Source organism: Loxodonta africana, chromosome 19, assembly GCF_030014295.1.
Source record: "Loxodonta africana isolate mLoxAfr1 chromosome 19, mLoxAfr1.hap2, whole genome shotgun sequence".
Lineage (NCBI taxonomy): Eukaryota > Metazoa > Chordata > Mammalia > Proboscidea > Elephantidae > Loxodonta > Loxodonta africana.
Genome location: NC_087360.1, coordinates 60,074,422 through 60,089,603, shown reverse-complemented (window position 1 = coordinate 60,089,603; position 15,182 = coordinate 60,074,422). Strand labels below are relative to the sequence as shown.

General features: G+C 40.4%; 1 protein-coding gene across 2 annotated transcripts in view; it reads right to left on the bottom strand.

Annotated features, from left to right (window-relative positions):
- ZMAT4 (zinc finger matrin-type 4) overlaps positions 1–15,182 on the bottom strand; it is a 282,267-nt gene that overhangs the window by 63,760 nt on the left and 203,325 nt on the right. The window lies entirely within an intron of this gene.

Sequence of the window (15,182 nt, the reverse complement as noted above, 5' to 3'; positions counted from 1 at the left end):
AGAGTTATCAAAACGGAGCCCCACTGTAAGTCAGGCACTACCTGTATAACAAATTGGTTACCAATGTAGTAGCCAACTCTGAAGTTAAAAATCCAAGTAGGTTTCTCATTGTCTAAAGGATAAGTTTGCCCACAATGCATAAATGGAGGCAAATGATTCCATTTTAAAAGCTATGCTCATCTGTTTTTGGAACCTGGTTGCTGATGATGAACAGTTAACCAGACTTCTTTAGACAGTGTCCCATTTATTAGCTTCATTCATAACAATAATGGGCAAAAACCTGTCCCAGCTGAAGAAAGGATTGTCCTACATGATGTAAATAGACTTCTGTGAATGTTCATCAGCTACTTTTCTTGTTAGATTTGACATTAAACAGAAATTTTAATTATTACTCATACTACTCATTAAATTTATATTTTTTTCCTATTCGTGTTCCCAATACCTTGCCAAGGTGTCTTTGAGAATTCTAATGCCCTGAATCCTTTTCATTTTTCTGAAAGAGGAGAGCATGCTGAATCATGCAAAGAACAATATATCTTTCACTTGTTTCAGTTTTCCACTCTGTCTCAGACCCCTACAAGTCCTTGCTCAGGCCTCTCTATCCATACTATCTGGCTTCCTGGCTTTCAGAATCTTCCTGAATCTTTCATCTGTCACACACTCCACTGGCAAGTAATCCTCATAAACCATAGATAAGAGAGGCCTTCCCTCTACTTAAAAAAAGAAAAAAAAATGCTGATGGTTATCAAGTAAAGTTCAGATCTGCCTGACATTCAAGGTTATTTATTAACCTTGATCGAATCTATCTTCCCAGTCTTATCTGGTCTACACTCTCAACCTAGGCTCCCACCTGACTTGATTGCTAGTTATGGTCACGCTTTACCCCCATCTCTGTGCCTGATCACTCTGCTCTGAAGAACACTGTCACCACTTTTCACATGTCCCAGTATTAACTCCAAGTTGGAAGTAACATTTCCTCTATTATAATTCCCGAAGAATTGTACTAGGGTGGCTCCTAACTTCCTACTTTTTAAAAACACTTTGTATTATATTTATTTCAATAAAGGCATTATTTCCACCACCACCACTCCCATCTCTCCCAGACTTTAAACGCTTTGAGGTTACAAGGTCAATCATAGACATTTCCATATTCCCTGTAGCCTCCAGCACAGGGTCTGGCACATAAGAGTGACTTAGTAAGTGTGATTGAAATAATGAATGAAAATTCTCTCTTCGATATCACGCTATTTTCCCCTTTCATTCCTACCCCAATAATATGACCAGAACATGAGTCATTTAAGCAGTTTAATTACTTAACTCAAAATGTGGGCTCCGAAGATCAGAGTGCGTCTACATGCAACAGCCGATGTGTCAAAACACATTAAAAATAATAATGCAAAAATAACCAGGTGTAATTTAAGCTGAGAATTTTCTTCTGGCACCTCTTCCCCTACCATTCAATTTAGAATGGTATTCTGTAATTATCATATCTGTTTAAAGGTCCTATTTCCTGCTGATTCTTAACTAAATAAAATACATACAGCTTTCAGAGAATGAAAATATTAGTATCAGGAAGGAATGAACACTCTTGTGTTAATTTATTAAATGTAATAAAGGCACACCTTAATTGACACAGTATTTTTTTCTTTTTTTTTACCAAGTATTCAGCACTGGAAAGTATTCAAGTACCCATTTGAGACCCATGATTCTGACTGCACCATAGAAATTAGAGAACTTGAAGCATGGCCTTTCAGTTGGCTAAGAGGATTAAACAATATGGAGTCCCTGGTTGGTGCATATAATTAAGGGTTTGACTGCTAGTCAAAAGGTTGGCAGTTTGAACCCACCTAGAGACACCTTGGAAGACAGGCCTAGCAATCTGCTCCCAAAATGTCACAGACTTGAAAGCCCTAGGGAACACAGTTCTACTCCACAACACAAGGGGTCGCCATGAGTAGGACTTGTCAGCAGCTGGTTTGGTTTTCTGGTTCATCAGCAATAGGTTGTTTTGGATACCATGGCGGCACAAAGAAGAATAAGACAAGGACCCTGCCCTCAAGAAGCTTTAGACAAGACCAAGACTGAGTTAAATGTAGCAGGGCTGATAAGACCAAATGCCCAGCACTGGAATTCATGCTTAAAAAATAGGCTCTGAAAGTGTTTGGTAAGGGGTATGGGCAATTTAAGCATAAATCAGAGATAGGCTCTGTCTCTACATGGAGGGGGAAGCTGTTAAGGGGCTCTGAAGAGCCAACTTGTCTATCAAATCCTGTTGAAATTATATCTAAATTTTTCCATATCTTCTTCCTTTTATGCATATCCCTATTGCTACTGTTGTCTTTAGTTCTGGTTGGTATAATCTCTCAGTAGACTAAACTAACAGGCTCCCAACAAGTCTGCCTCCACTCTAGTTCCCTCCTAATCCAGCCTCCATGTTGTTATCTGTACAGACTTATTCAAAAATACAAATATCAAGATGCGCTTTCCCTGCTGAAAATCTTGGAATCATTCCTCATTGCCTTCAGGGTTAAGTAGAAACTGCTCTGGAGGTTCTTCAGCTGCTGCCCTGATTGGATCTTTACTGCTTCATCCACTTCATTCCCAAATGTGGCCTTAGATTCCAGTCACTCCACACAGCTCCTGGAAGGGGCCCTGTTCTCCCTGCCTCCGGGCCTTTACGTAAGCACTATCCTCAGCCTACAACTCCCAGTCCCGTCAGCAGTTTAGCCTGGGTGCCTTCAAGTTGTCCTTTAAGCTCAGCTGACTCTACTGATTTTCAAAGTCTGGGAATTCCACTTCTCGGCTCCCACTGCCACCTTCATCTCTCCATACTTTAGCAGTCTCACTCTTTTACTTTCCCACTTAGACAAAGCTTACTCAATGGCTAGAATCCTATGTTCTGAGATGAAGACTTAAATGAGATACTTGTCAGGTCCATTTTCCTCTTATAGGCCTGAATACATCACTGCCTTGCCTTTAACACCCTGCTGCTCTGCAGGAGCGAACACGTTGTTCTTAAACTTGTTTTCTTGCCCAACTCAAGGACCGTCAAGGAATATCTGTCCTCACATCTACCCACCCACCCACTGCCAAAACTATTTAAGGTCAGTTGTTCTCTCCCATCAATATTAAAAGAGTTCTCTGTTTTTGCTTTAGACCTGACAACCGTGAATGAATACTATCCTAAAATCTGCAAGTGGTTTGGGAAATGTGGCCTTAAACAAAGGATTGGTAAAGGGAACATTCACAGGGATGACAGAAGCAGGCCCCACTCTTAGACAGACAAAAGAGTGGGTGACTTAGAAGAAAAATGAACCAATCCTTTATATAGGAAAAGTGCAGAGCTTTGGGATACGTAAGATGAGATGCAAATACCTAGTGTACGTAGAATAATATTACAACTACATTCAATGGCTTATGAGGACCATACGACGTGATCCCTGTCTCTTACCTGCCTCGCTTTTTGCCCTGCTCATTTGCTTCAGCACTCTGCCTCGTTTCTCCCACAAACTTCCACCTCATTATTTATCACCGTTTCTTTCCCTTTAGCAGTTATCACAACCTAAAAATATTTTCCTCGATTATTGTCCATCTTCTTCTCAAGATAGGAACTTCTCTGTCTTGTTCATTGTAGTGTCTCCAGCACTTTGTGCCTGCCACACACTACAAGTTCAATAAATATTATGGGAATGAATGGAAATGGTGAATGAATGAATAAGTGAGTCAGGGATGAGATAAAGAAGTTACATATAACAGGCCTTCTGTTTCTGAAACCATGAGCCCAAGCTACCTGAGTGGGGCATCTGCTCCTACCATTTTGCACACAGACTGGGAGCCTGCAATGGAACAGGCAGCTGCAATTAACTTGATTCCCAAATCTTTGGAGGCCTTCAAGCTTACTGGTATGGCCATATACAAAGGGACTATGGTTCCTGGAAGAATGAAGAGAAATTGTTTAAAAATCATGTGGAGATTTTCACGAAGCCTTCAGAGAGGAAAGTTCACCCTTTCTCCATTGACCCCAGCTCTGACATCCATCAGGCCAGGGTCAAGCCTCAGGCTGTAGACCTCAGAGCACTAGTAAGTATTTTCTATTGGCTTGTTCTCTTGAGAATGGGCAAAAATCTCTGTTATATTTTAATTAAAAAACAAAACAAAGCAAAAAAACACACAAAAAAATGAAATCCTTGGCACAGTGTGCCTATTGCATATATTAATTCCACCTGTAGGTGAGATACTTTTAACTCCAATGTCCACAGCAAGTGGGAGCATAGTGTTTGCCGGACAGGTCAGTTGTTCACTTGCATCCTGACCAATTGTGGTGGTTCTAAAATATTTCCATGTATTCTCTGGTACTCCTCTTCTCCAAAGGTGGTGTTTAAATCCCCTCTTTCCCCTTCCCCAAATATGGGCTGGACTTACTGACTTCCAACAAACCAAACCCACTACCATTGAGTTGATCCCAACTCATAGCAACCGCATAGGATTTCCACAACTGCAAATCTCTACGGAAGCAGACTGCCATATCTTTCTCCTGTGGAACTGCTGGTGGTTTCCAACTGCCGACCTTTCGGTTAGCAGCCAATCATTTAACCACTGTGCCACCAGGGCTCCTTGGACTTAGTGACTAGCTTCTAACAAATATACTGTGATAGAAGTGATGCTATGCAAACAGCTTTCATCTGGTACTCTCTTGGATCGCTCACTCTGCAAGAAACCAGCAGCCAAAAGGTAGAAACAGTCTAAATGTCCATCAACAGAAGAAAGGATAAACGAAATGTGGTACTTACATACAAGGGCGTACTACTGTAAAGAGGCATTAAGACCTAACATATGCTATAAAGTGGATAAACCTTGAAAACATTATGCTGAGTGAAATAGGTCAGTCATAAAAAGACAAGTATTGTATGACTCAGCTTATGTGAAACATCTAGAATAGGCAAGTATATAGAGACCAAAGTTAAGTACTCGTTACAAGGGATGGGTAGGAGGCAGAGAAAAAGGAGAACTCAGGGATGAGGGGACACTGGGCTTCTGTTAAGGATGATGGTAAAACTTGGGAACGGATAAGGGTGCTGACTGAACACCATGATGAACGCAATGTCACTGAAATGTACATGTGAAGATTGTTGTGGTGTCAAATACTTTGTTATGTATATATTTACCACAATTTAAAACAGAAACAGAGAAAAGGGAGGGAGGGAGGAAGGGAGGGAGAGAGGGAGGGAGGGAGGGAGGGAGGGAGGGAGGGAGGAAGGAAGGAGGGAAGGAGGGAAGGAGGGAAGGAGGGAAGGAGGGAAAGAAAGAAACCTGGGAGAAGTCCACAAGGAGAAAAACTGAGCCCTCCCAGCAACAGCCAACACAAACTTCCCAGTCATGTGAGCAAGCCACATTTTCTTTCTTCTTTTATTTGCCTTTTTTAATTTACACAATACTCTTCTTGGTCTTCAGGTCTATGAGTTTTGGCAAAAACATCCAGCCATGTAGCCACCACCACAATCAAGATACAGCCAAGCTCCATTACCTGCAAAATGTTCCCTTTACTACCATTTTGTAGTCAACTCCTCCCCACATCCCCATTCCTGACAACCCACTAATGTATTTCCCAGAAGCTCTCATCAAGCTTTCTGATGACTCTAACCCCAGCTGATGTCATGGCTACAATGTTCTAAGAGACCCTGAGCAGTAATTGCCAAGCCATACCAAAATCCTTCCATGGAAATGGTGAAAGATAATACACATTGTTATTTTAAGCCACTGTGTTTGAGGCAATATGTTATACAGTAATGGATAAGCAGGAGCTCTGGTAGTGTAGTGGTTAAGAGCTCGGCTGCTATCCAAAAGGTCAGCAGGCCAAAGCCACTAGCTGCTCCTTGGAAACCCTATGGGGCAGTTCTGCTCTGTCCTATAGGGTTGCTATGAGTTGGAACCGACTCAATGGCACCTAATAACAACAACAACAATGGACAAGCACTCGGCTGCTAACCAAAATGTCAGTGGCTCAAACCTACCGGCGGCTTCATAGGAGAAAGATGTGGCAGTCTGCTCCCATAAAGATTAAAAAGCAAACAAACAAAGAAACCAAACCCATTGCTGTTGAGTTGATTCTGACTCATAGTGACCCTAGAGAACACAGCAGAACAGCCCCATAGGGTTTTCAAGGCTGTAGGTCTTTACAGAAGCAGGCTGCCACCACATCTTTCTCCCACAAAGCAGCTGGTAGGTTCGAACTGTCAACCCTTTGTTTAGCAGCCGACCTCTTAATCTCTGTGCCATAAATGTCCTCCCATAAAGATTATAGCCTTCGAAATCCTATGGGGCAGCTCTACTCTGTCCTATAGGGTTGGTATGACTTGACAGCAATGGGTTAATGGATAAGTATTATTGTTAAACAGGCTGTTTTGAAAACTGTTCATTTTTTCCTAGAAGCATAAGCCTTTAGCATACCAGGTGAAAACATCTCAGAAATCTTTTACATCTTTTAAGAAGCCCAGATTTTTCATTCAGTAGATTCCCCCCCGTTTCATCACTTCTAATTTAATGTTTACTAAAGATCCTGCCTTTCTGAGATATTTGTACCAGTTGGATGTGGGTGTCTTCTCTATAGCTACAGTTTCATCTTCTCACCCTCTGAATAACCTTCCAACTTAACGTATTGTATTTCCTTTGTAAGGTCTTCTTTTGAAGGGGAAATTGGAAATAGCAATACAAAAATAACAACTAAGAGGGCATTTCATGCACCGAAAAGAAGTTGAATGCCTCTTCACTCATGCCAGCTGTGCTATGGCTCTTTTTTCACCCTAAAGCACAGGAAACCACAATCTAAGTAACCTTATACAAGCAACCCAAAGCATGATCTAAGTGGAATCACTTGAGAGAAAAAACAAACAAATAAACAAAAAGAGTACTAATTTCAAAATGATTCAGAACCTCTCTGCAGATGTTCTTGAATTTAAAGCCCAGATCTCTGATATATGTATCTAGCTAAATACTGTTCACATCCAGTTTTATTTGGGATCACTAAGTTATGCACAAAAAATATCATTTATATAACAGTTTTATTTTCTCCAATGAGCCCCCATGTCCATTAATGGTAGGAAAAGAACACAATCTAGTCATATTTTGGAAACCCTGGTGGCATAGTGATTAAGAGCTATGACTGGTAACCAAAAGGTTGGCAGTTCAAATTCACCAGGCGCCCCTTGGAAGCCCTATGGGGCAGTTCTATTCTGTCCTATGGGGTCACCTTGAGTCAGAATCGACTAGATGGTAATGGGTTTGTTTTTTTGTTGTTGTTGTTCTTTTTTTGGGGGGAGGGGGGAGTTAGTCATATTTTAGGAGACTCAGTCTAATCCAGTAATTTTTACTCATCAGCTTCTAGAGTCAAGAGGTATTCCTTCCCTCCTCAGTCTCCTACACCTCTCCTCTCAGGCTTCTCTTCATTCCCTTCCTCCCAAGCCCAAGTCAGCTCCTTTGGCTCTCACAACAGCTGCCCAGGACAAGTCTCCTCTATCCTCAGTCCTCTTCTGGCACCTTGACACACTGTGTCATCCATCTCTCAGTGCAGGTAATGCCTAGTCCTAGCTCAGCTACCACAAAGCTCCCTGGCACTGGCCATCTCAATGAAAGTCATGCATTCTCCATCTCAAGGCACCTGCTGCAGGGTCAGCCCACAGCCTTTTGTTGTCCTTTCCCTCTTCCCCGCCAGCTCTCATTTTCAAATTACTTCAGCAGTTCACTTAAAATTCACAATTATTTCTGGATCCCACCCCCACCTAAACCGTGGTACTGGGGAGCCCTGGAGGAGAGAGAAGACTCAGAGCCTTTTATGCCTTGATGCTGGTTGCCATATCCTCTCCCTTTCCCACGCCCCAGTTACACAGGAATAAAATTCTACTCTTCTTGCTGCATCCCCATGCAAACTATCTTTATGCTCATGAGTGTGAGATAGTCTGAATTTAAAATATAATCGTTTCCAGGTCTATTGAGCAATTGACAGCCTTCAGTTTAGCAGAAAGATAAGGCAGGGTTAACAGTTTTACAAGGTTAATATTTTGCAATTTTGGTGTGCCATATGAATAAGTATTAACCTTCCACTTAAACAATAAGTAGGATGAAGGCCACCACACCAACAGCTGCTGCCCAGTCTATTCTGATTTATGGTGACCCCAGTCAGAGTAGAACTGTGCTCTGTAGGGTTTTCAATGTTTGTTTTTGTTTTTTTTTTTTCCTCAAAAGTATATGGCCAGGCTTTCTTCTGAGGTGCTTCTAGGTGGATTTGAACCTCTAACTTTTTGGTTAGTAGCTGAGCACATTAACTGTGTGCACCAACCAGAGACTCCAAGGATGAAGCCAAAGGGTTCCATTTTAAGAGTAACAGGGGCACACAAAATAACTAACAGACATTGGTTGACCTACAAAAAGAGAATCCAGGACCATCCTGATCAAACAAAATGCATGACCACCTTACTGAAGACCTACTTTGCCCCTGCCAGTGAGCCCAAAGCCATGCTTTGACTCATACTGTTCATGGAGGCCTCGATCTGAGAGGCAAACTTTTATGAAGAAAAAAACATACCTCTGGAGAGAACACCCGTATTTACAACTCCCTGTGTACTGCAGCTGCTACCTGTATTAGCAGGGCAAGAATTAATTTCAAGGGGGTACAAGAAGCTTATCTAGGTCTTCAAATCATAAACATAGGATGTGAGTCGGAAAGGGCAGACTTACCTCAAGATAAGCAGAACACTGGATGGTGTGAGAGCTTTTCACTTTTTGAATGATTTCCGCTGTTAGCTTTCAGGTAATGGGGGTTGTTCCACTTAATGTTGCTTTGGCCTTTGCCCACCTCTTTGGCTATGAATAACTTATCATATCAATACAGTGGCACTCCCCTTAGGAGTTACCTGCATTACCTGTGCAGGGGGACCCTGGCACTGGGCCGGCTCCAAGATCAGTGGAAGAAAAGGTACTTCCTGATATTCCCCTGGAGCACGGCTGAGATGGAGTGATGAATGTGGAGGAAACTCCTATATTATAGGTATGATACTATACTTTGCAAAGAACCCATTCCCAGAAAACTGAGATTTGGCTGGGCCCCTTCTAAATCTGAGTTCAAAACAAGTTTTATACATTTTAAAATACATACGAAGTCTCCAAACTCAACTGTTTTTAAACAAAAGAGTTCATTATTCAGAGTTCTAGTTAGGCACAGAGCAGTCACTGAAAAATGGTGTGCCCTCAATCAAGAGTCACGGATTCTAGCCCTGACTTAGAAAGGAATGGTCAGTTCTCTTCTCTGGGCCTCAGATTCCTGCTCTGGAAAACAAAAACAAAACCAAAACCAAACTCATTGCCATCGAGTCTATTCTGACTCATAGGGACCCTATAGGACAGAGTAGAACTGCCCCACAGGGTTTCCAAGGAGCAGCTGGTGAATTTGAACTACCGACCTTTTGGTTTGCAGTCAAGTCCTTAACCACTGCACTACCAGGACTCCTCAAAGGGATTCGAATTAATGGTGTTTAAAAATCCTTTGAACACTACTAGGCTATGATTTCCTGAAACAGTATTCAATTGTTCAAACGAGTTATTTCCCCCTGTCCCTTCAGATGAGGATTACAGAATATCCCAGTTTCCCTTGAAATAAAATAGCTGTGCCTTTTCCAGCCTAAAACTTTTTTTAAAAAAATGAGTGATAAAGGTCTCCAAAATGAATATTCTATCGCCAGCTAGCTCTAATTTCATAATTTGCACTGTCACTGTTTCTTTCTGTCTTTTACGCTTGCTAGAGAAATTTAAACTATAAAGAAAACCTCTCAAATACATTTTGACCATTGCACTTTATAATTACATAATTTCAAAGTTCCTTTGTTCACTACGTTAGACTACATATTCAGGAAAATGTGAATAACACTCCCTATTAAATTAAAACTTGGAAGTAGAGACAGGCACCTTCTGTTTTCTGGAACAAATAACACTAAAGTTGAGTCAGTAATCAGGTTATAAGCATTTTAATAATTGTTTAGGCCAAGCCCATTTATAATGCTTTGTTATTCTACAAGAATAGGTTTTTTTTTTTTTTAATCTGGTTTGCCATTTTAAGCACAACCTACTGCTAAACCCACTGCTGTGGACTTGATTTTGACTTATAGTCACCCTATACGACAGAGTAGAACTGCCCTATGGGGTTTCCAAGGCTGTAAATCTTTATGGGAGCAGACTGCCATATCTTTCTCCAGCATTTGAAGCAAAGGAGGACAGGTATGCTAACGTGGTTCTGCAGGTTTTCCAATGACTACACAGTGTGGATGCCAAAAAAAAAATGCAAAAGGTACAAATTGTGCTGTTGAATTATGTACAAATATATAGGTATAAAGTTATGTGTAGGTCACAAGACCTAAGGTTAACATACAAAAGCCAGCTGTGTTTTCTTTATATCAGTAACAAACTCATAGAAATGAAATTTTAAAAAATATATAATTTATAACAACGCTAAGGAACATAGAATACTAATGGGTAAACCCAATTTAACAAATGAAGTGCAAAATGTTTACATTGAAAACTACAAAACATTGCTGATAGAATTTAAAGAAACATAAATAATAAAAAGAGGTATAGGATGATCATGGTTTGGAATACACTATTGTATTCCAAATACAATATACATTCTCCCAAATTGATTTATAGATCAGATTCAATTCCGTTTCAATATTCCATCAAGATTCCTATACGGTGATTTACTGCTGATTCTAAAATTTATATAAAAAGCAAAAAGGATTTAGAATACTCAAACAATTTTGAGAAAGAAGAACAAAGTTGGAAAACTTGAACTATCTGATTTCAAGACTTCTTTAAAGCTACAAGAATCAATACAGTGTGGCACTGGCATAAGATAGATCAGTTGAACCGAGTAGATGCAGAAATAGATTCATACTTACATGATCAATCAATTCTCAATAAAGGGACCAATGAATGAGGAAAAGAAAGTACTTCCAACAAATTTTCTCCAACAATTGGGTAAATGCATGAAAATGACGTTAATTTCAACTCTTAACCTCACACAGTACACCAAAATTAATGTGAGATACATCATAATCTGAAATGTAAAAGCTAAAACCATGAAACTACTAGAAGAAAACATACAAGAATATCTATGATCCTGGGAGATAGCAAAAATTTTTTAGATATGACAAAAAGCAATACTCATTTAAAAAAAAAAGACAAATTAGGCTTCCATACATTAAAAATGCCTGCTCATCAAAGTTAAGAAAACGCAGAGCTAAATCACAGATTGGATCTCTCTCTATATATACATATAATCTATCAAAGGATTTATATAAAGATATATAAAAACCTCTATCTATAATCCTACAATTCAATAATAAAAAGAAACCAACTTTTTTAAAATGGACAAAAGATATGAACAAGGCTTCACAAAGAAAGATACACAAATGGCCAATAAGCACATTAAAAAGTACTCAACATCATTAGTCAACAGGGAAATGCAAACTAAGGTCATAATGAAACACCTTCATACACTCATTAAACCAAGCAAAACCATTGCCGCCAAGTCGATTCCAACTCATAGTGACCCTACAGGACAGAGAAGAACTGCCCCATAGAGTTTCCAAGGAGCACCTGGTGAATTCGAACTGCTGACCTTTTGGTTAGCAGCCGTAGCACTTAACCACTACGCCACCAGGGTTTCCATATGCCCATTAGAATGGCTACAATTTAAAAGATGGACAAAAACAAATGTTGGTGAGAATATGGAATTCTTCTATGTTGTTTTGGAGATGCAGGATAGTGCAGCCACTTTGAAAAAAACATGTTGGCAATTTCTTATACAGTTAAAAACACACCCAACTTATGATCCAACAATTCTGCTATTAGGTATTTACCAAGTAAATATGAGGTATGTCAACTAAAAACAAAGACTTGAACAAGGATGTTCATGGAAGCTTTACTCAAAATAGTACCAAACAATACAAAAGTCATAAAGAATAGTATGGATAAACAAGTTGTGGGATTTTTGTATAGTGGGATACTGCTATTTTTGTTGTTGTTAGGTGCCATCGAGTCAGTTTCAACTCATGACCCCAGCAGAACAATCTTTATGGGGTTTTCTAGGCTATAATCTTTATGCGGGCAGATCGCCAGGTTTTTCTGCCATAGAGTGGCTGGGTGGGTTGGAAGTACCAACCTTTCGGTTAGCAGCCCAGCATTTAACTATTCCACCACCAGGGAGGGCTCCAGGACTACCACTCAGTAATAAAAAACAAGGAACTACTTTGCTTTTTTTCCGTAAGAAATAGATACTTTTCAAAAAACATTATGCTGGTCCACAGAAACTATCCACGAAAGAATGCATACCGTGTGATTCCATTTACATGAAGTTTAGAATAGGCAAAACGAATCTATGGTGAAAAAAGAAAAAAAATCAGAAAAGTGGTTCCCCGGAGTAGATGGTTGGAATTGGCTAGGAAGGGGCCGGTGGGATTTTCCCATGATGGGAAAGTTATGGATGCTGACTGCGTGTGGTTACACAGGGGCACACCTTGTCAACGCACAGTGAGCAGTCACATTACTGCCTCTGCATTTTCACACATCATTAAACAAATGAGAAAATCATAAACCATGTCCTGTAAAAATTATTCAATCAGAATCTTTTCAGAAATGAGAATGACTACAATGATACAAAGGATGTAGGATTGTAAGGTTTTTTTCTTTCTTTCTTTCTTCTTATTTCTCTGTTTATTCATTCATGAATGATAATTGAGCACCTACTATGTGTCAGCTACTGTTCTGGGTGTTTTCTATGTATCTGCAAATAGAACAGATTTCTATCTCTGTGTTCAAGTTGCTGGGGGAAGTAGGGAGAAAGACAGAAAATAAGAAAAACCAGAATAAATAAGAAAATATGTTTTTTAAAAAAGTGAAAAGTACTATGAGAAAAAAAGAAAAACTCTTGAGCTTCCTGTGGCATTGTCAAGTCGTGCTCAAACTAACTGAGCAGTTCATTTTATTCCAGCTGCCTGACACCATTTCTTTTCAGCTATGGATATGCCTGTGTTTGGTGATTAGCGTGTTTGCCTTTATTAATTAACTGACCACGCATTAGACGCATTCCAGAAATAGGTGTGTCTATGTCTGCCGTGTGTGTGTGTGTGTGTGTGTGTGTAAAAGGGCTGCGTTACCATAGTTGCTTTATTCCTGAAGCTTTTGCAATATTTAGTCCTTGAATAAATATATATCAGGATGTCACCTGGGGTGGGTGAAAAGGTTGGCTTCAAGGACATTGTGCTCAGCGCTAATCACATTTCGTGTGCTACTGAGTCATAGTCACACTGAGTTATCAAGTCCAAGAGCAGCCTTTTTGTCTTCTGTATGGAAGACAAGCTGCTCAAATGTTACAGAATTCAGACGCCCAAGTCATTAAGATGTGGTTGTACGTAAAAGATGCAGGACTGATAATTCAAAACAGACAAGAAGAATGTGCTCCAGGAATAATTCTTCTTCGAGCTGTAATATCTGGCACGAAACATAAATAAAGCCCTATTTTTCTCCTTCAGTGCCCTGCCGTGAAGGAGTCACTGAGCCAGGTTGTTATCTGCCAGTAACAGCAAGTTGTCGGTAGGCCTTCAGCTCTGGAGAGACTCTTCCTGTGTTTTTTAACAAGACAAAGACTGAGAGCAAGGAGCCCTGGTGGCGCCACAGTTAAGCGCTCTGCTGCTAAGCCAAAGGTTGGTGGGAGATCTGCTTCTGTAAAGATTATAGCCAAGAAAATCCTACAGAACAGCTCTGCTCTGTCATACGGGGTTGCTATGAGTCAGAATCGACTCGATGGTACCTGTCAATCACAAGGCTGAGAGCATAAGAAATCCCCCAACGAAAAGCAATAGTAACGAGCAATCCAGGGCTTCTGTGACGAGACTGTTCATCATAGTATTTCTTGAGCTCCATGTTGTTTTCCTATAGCTGGAAACCAACATAAAATGTTTTGAATGTTTGCTCGTTTGTTGTTGTTATAATCACGTATTCTGAAAAAAATTAGTCTCTAATCAAGCTCCGAAGATGTATTAAGTGGACCTCCAGTCTTAAGTCTGTACTGTATGACAGGATTCCTCCAACTTGTTTACTTGCTGTCTACAGCTCTGTTTCCCTGCCTCATTACCTATGGATACATCGTTCTGCTCACACGGCATATCCTCTCTTCCCCCCATCCCACCCGCTGCAGGGCTACCCACATTTCTAGTTCCATCTCAAGCCTCTCTCCCCAGTGAAGCCTTCTCCAGCCTGCATAATCAGAAGTGACCTCTCCCTTCTCTTAGCTCACACAGCATGATCTTCTGTCCCACTTATTTGGTCTAGCAGTGTATGGGGTCATTTTCTGATTGCAATTATCACCCTTCGAAGCTCACAGCGAGGTGAGGGAGTAAGAATTGGTGGCCATATGCACAGAATCCCGTTTGAACCCAGGTTGCTTTCTCAAAATTGGATTGTAAATGTGTTACTTATAGCTTATAGCTGATAGCTCCCTGGCCAGCCCAGAACAGTTATCTAATCCATGCCGTGCCCAGGGTAGAGTATCAGCACCACCTTTCACGACACCGTTTCTCTGAGAAAATTACACTGTGTTAGAAAAATATAGTATATGATTTTCCTCTGCTTCTACACTGTCAACACCAAGCTGATCAAAAATGTTTAGGTGATTAATACGTGTTTAAATCGTTGCTAATAATAAAATACTCTAAGTCCCGCAAGTTGGTCCATGGCTTCCCAGGAGTCCACGGGACTCCTCCTTACCCTGTGGTTTCTGAGTCTCTACTCCACAGCTTCTGTGAAACCTTGCATGACGTTTGAATGCTGCATGGTTTCCACCAATTGAGCAAATGCCCGTCAGTCGTTGGGGGTTGGAGAATTCAGAGAGAAGAATTCAGAGTGGAGGGCTGAAAATAGTGCCGCACAGCACCATCTTACCTCCACTTTCTAGATATTTCTAATAAAGGGCCTTGGGTTGGCTTTAAACCATTAAATAGAGTCAATTCATTGCTTCATTTTAACTGAATTATAAAAAGCCAAAAGTTTCAAATAGATAATGCTGTTGCATTGTTTAGCTTCTTCTCTCATACTGCTGGCCTACAAAAGCATTAATTAAAGAAAGTGATTAAAAATAAAAC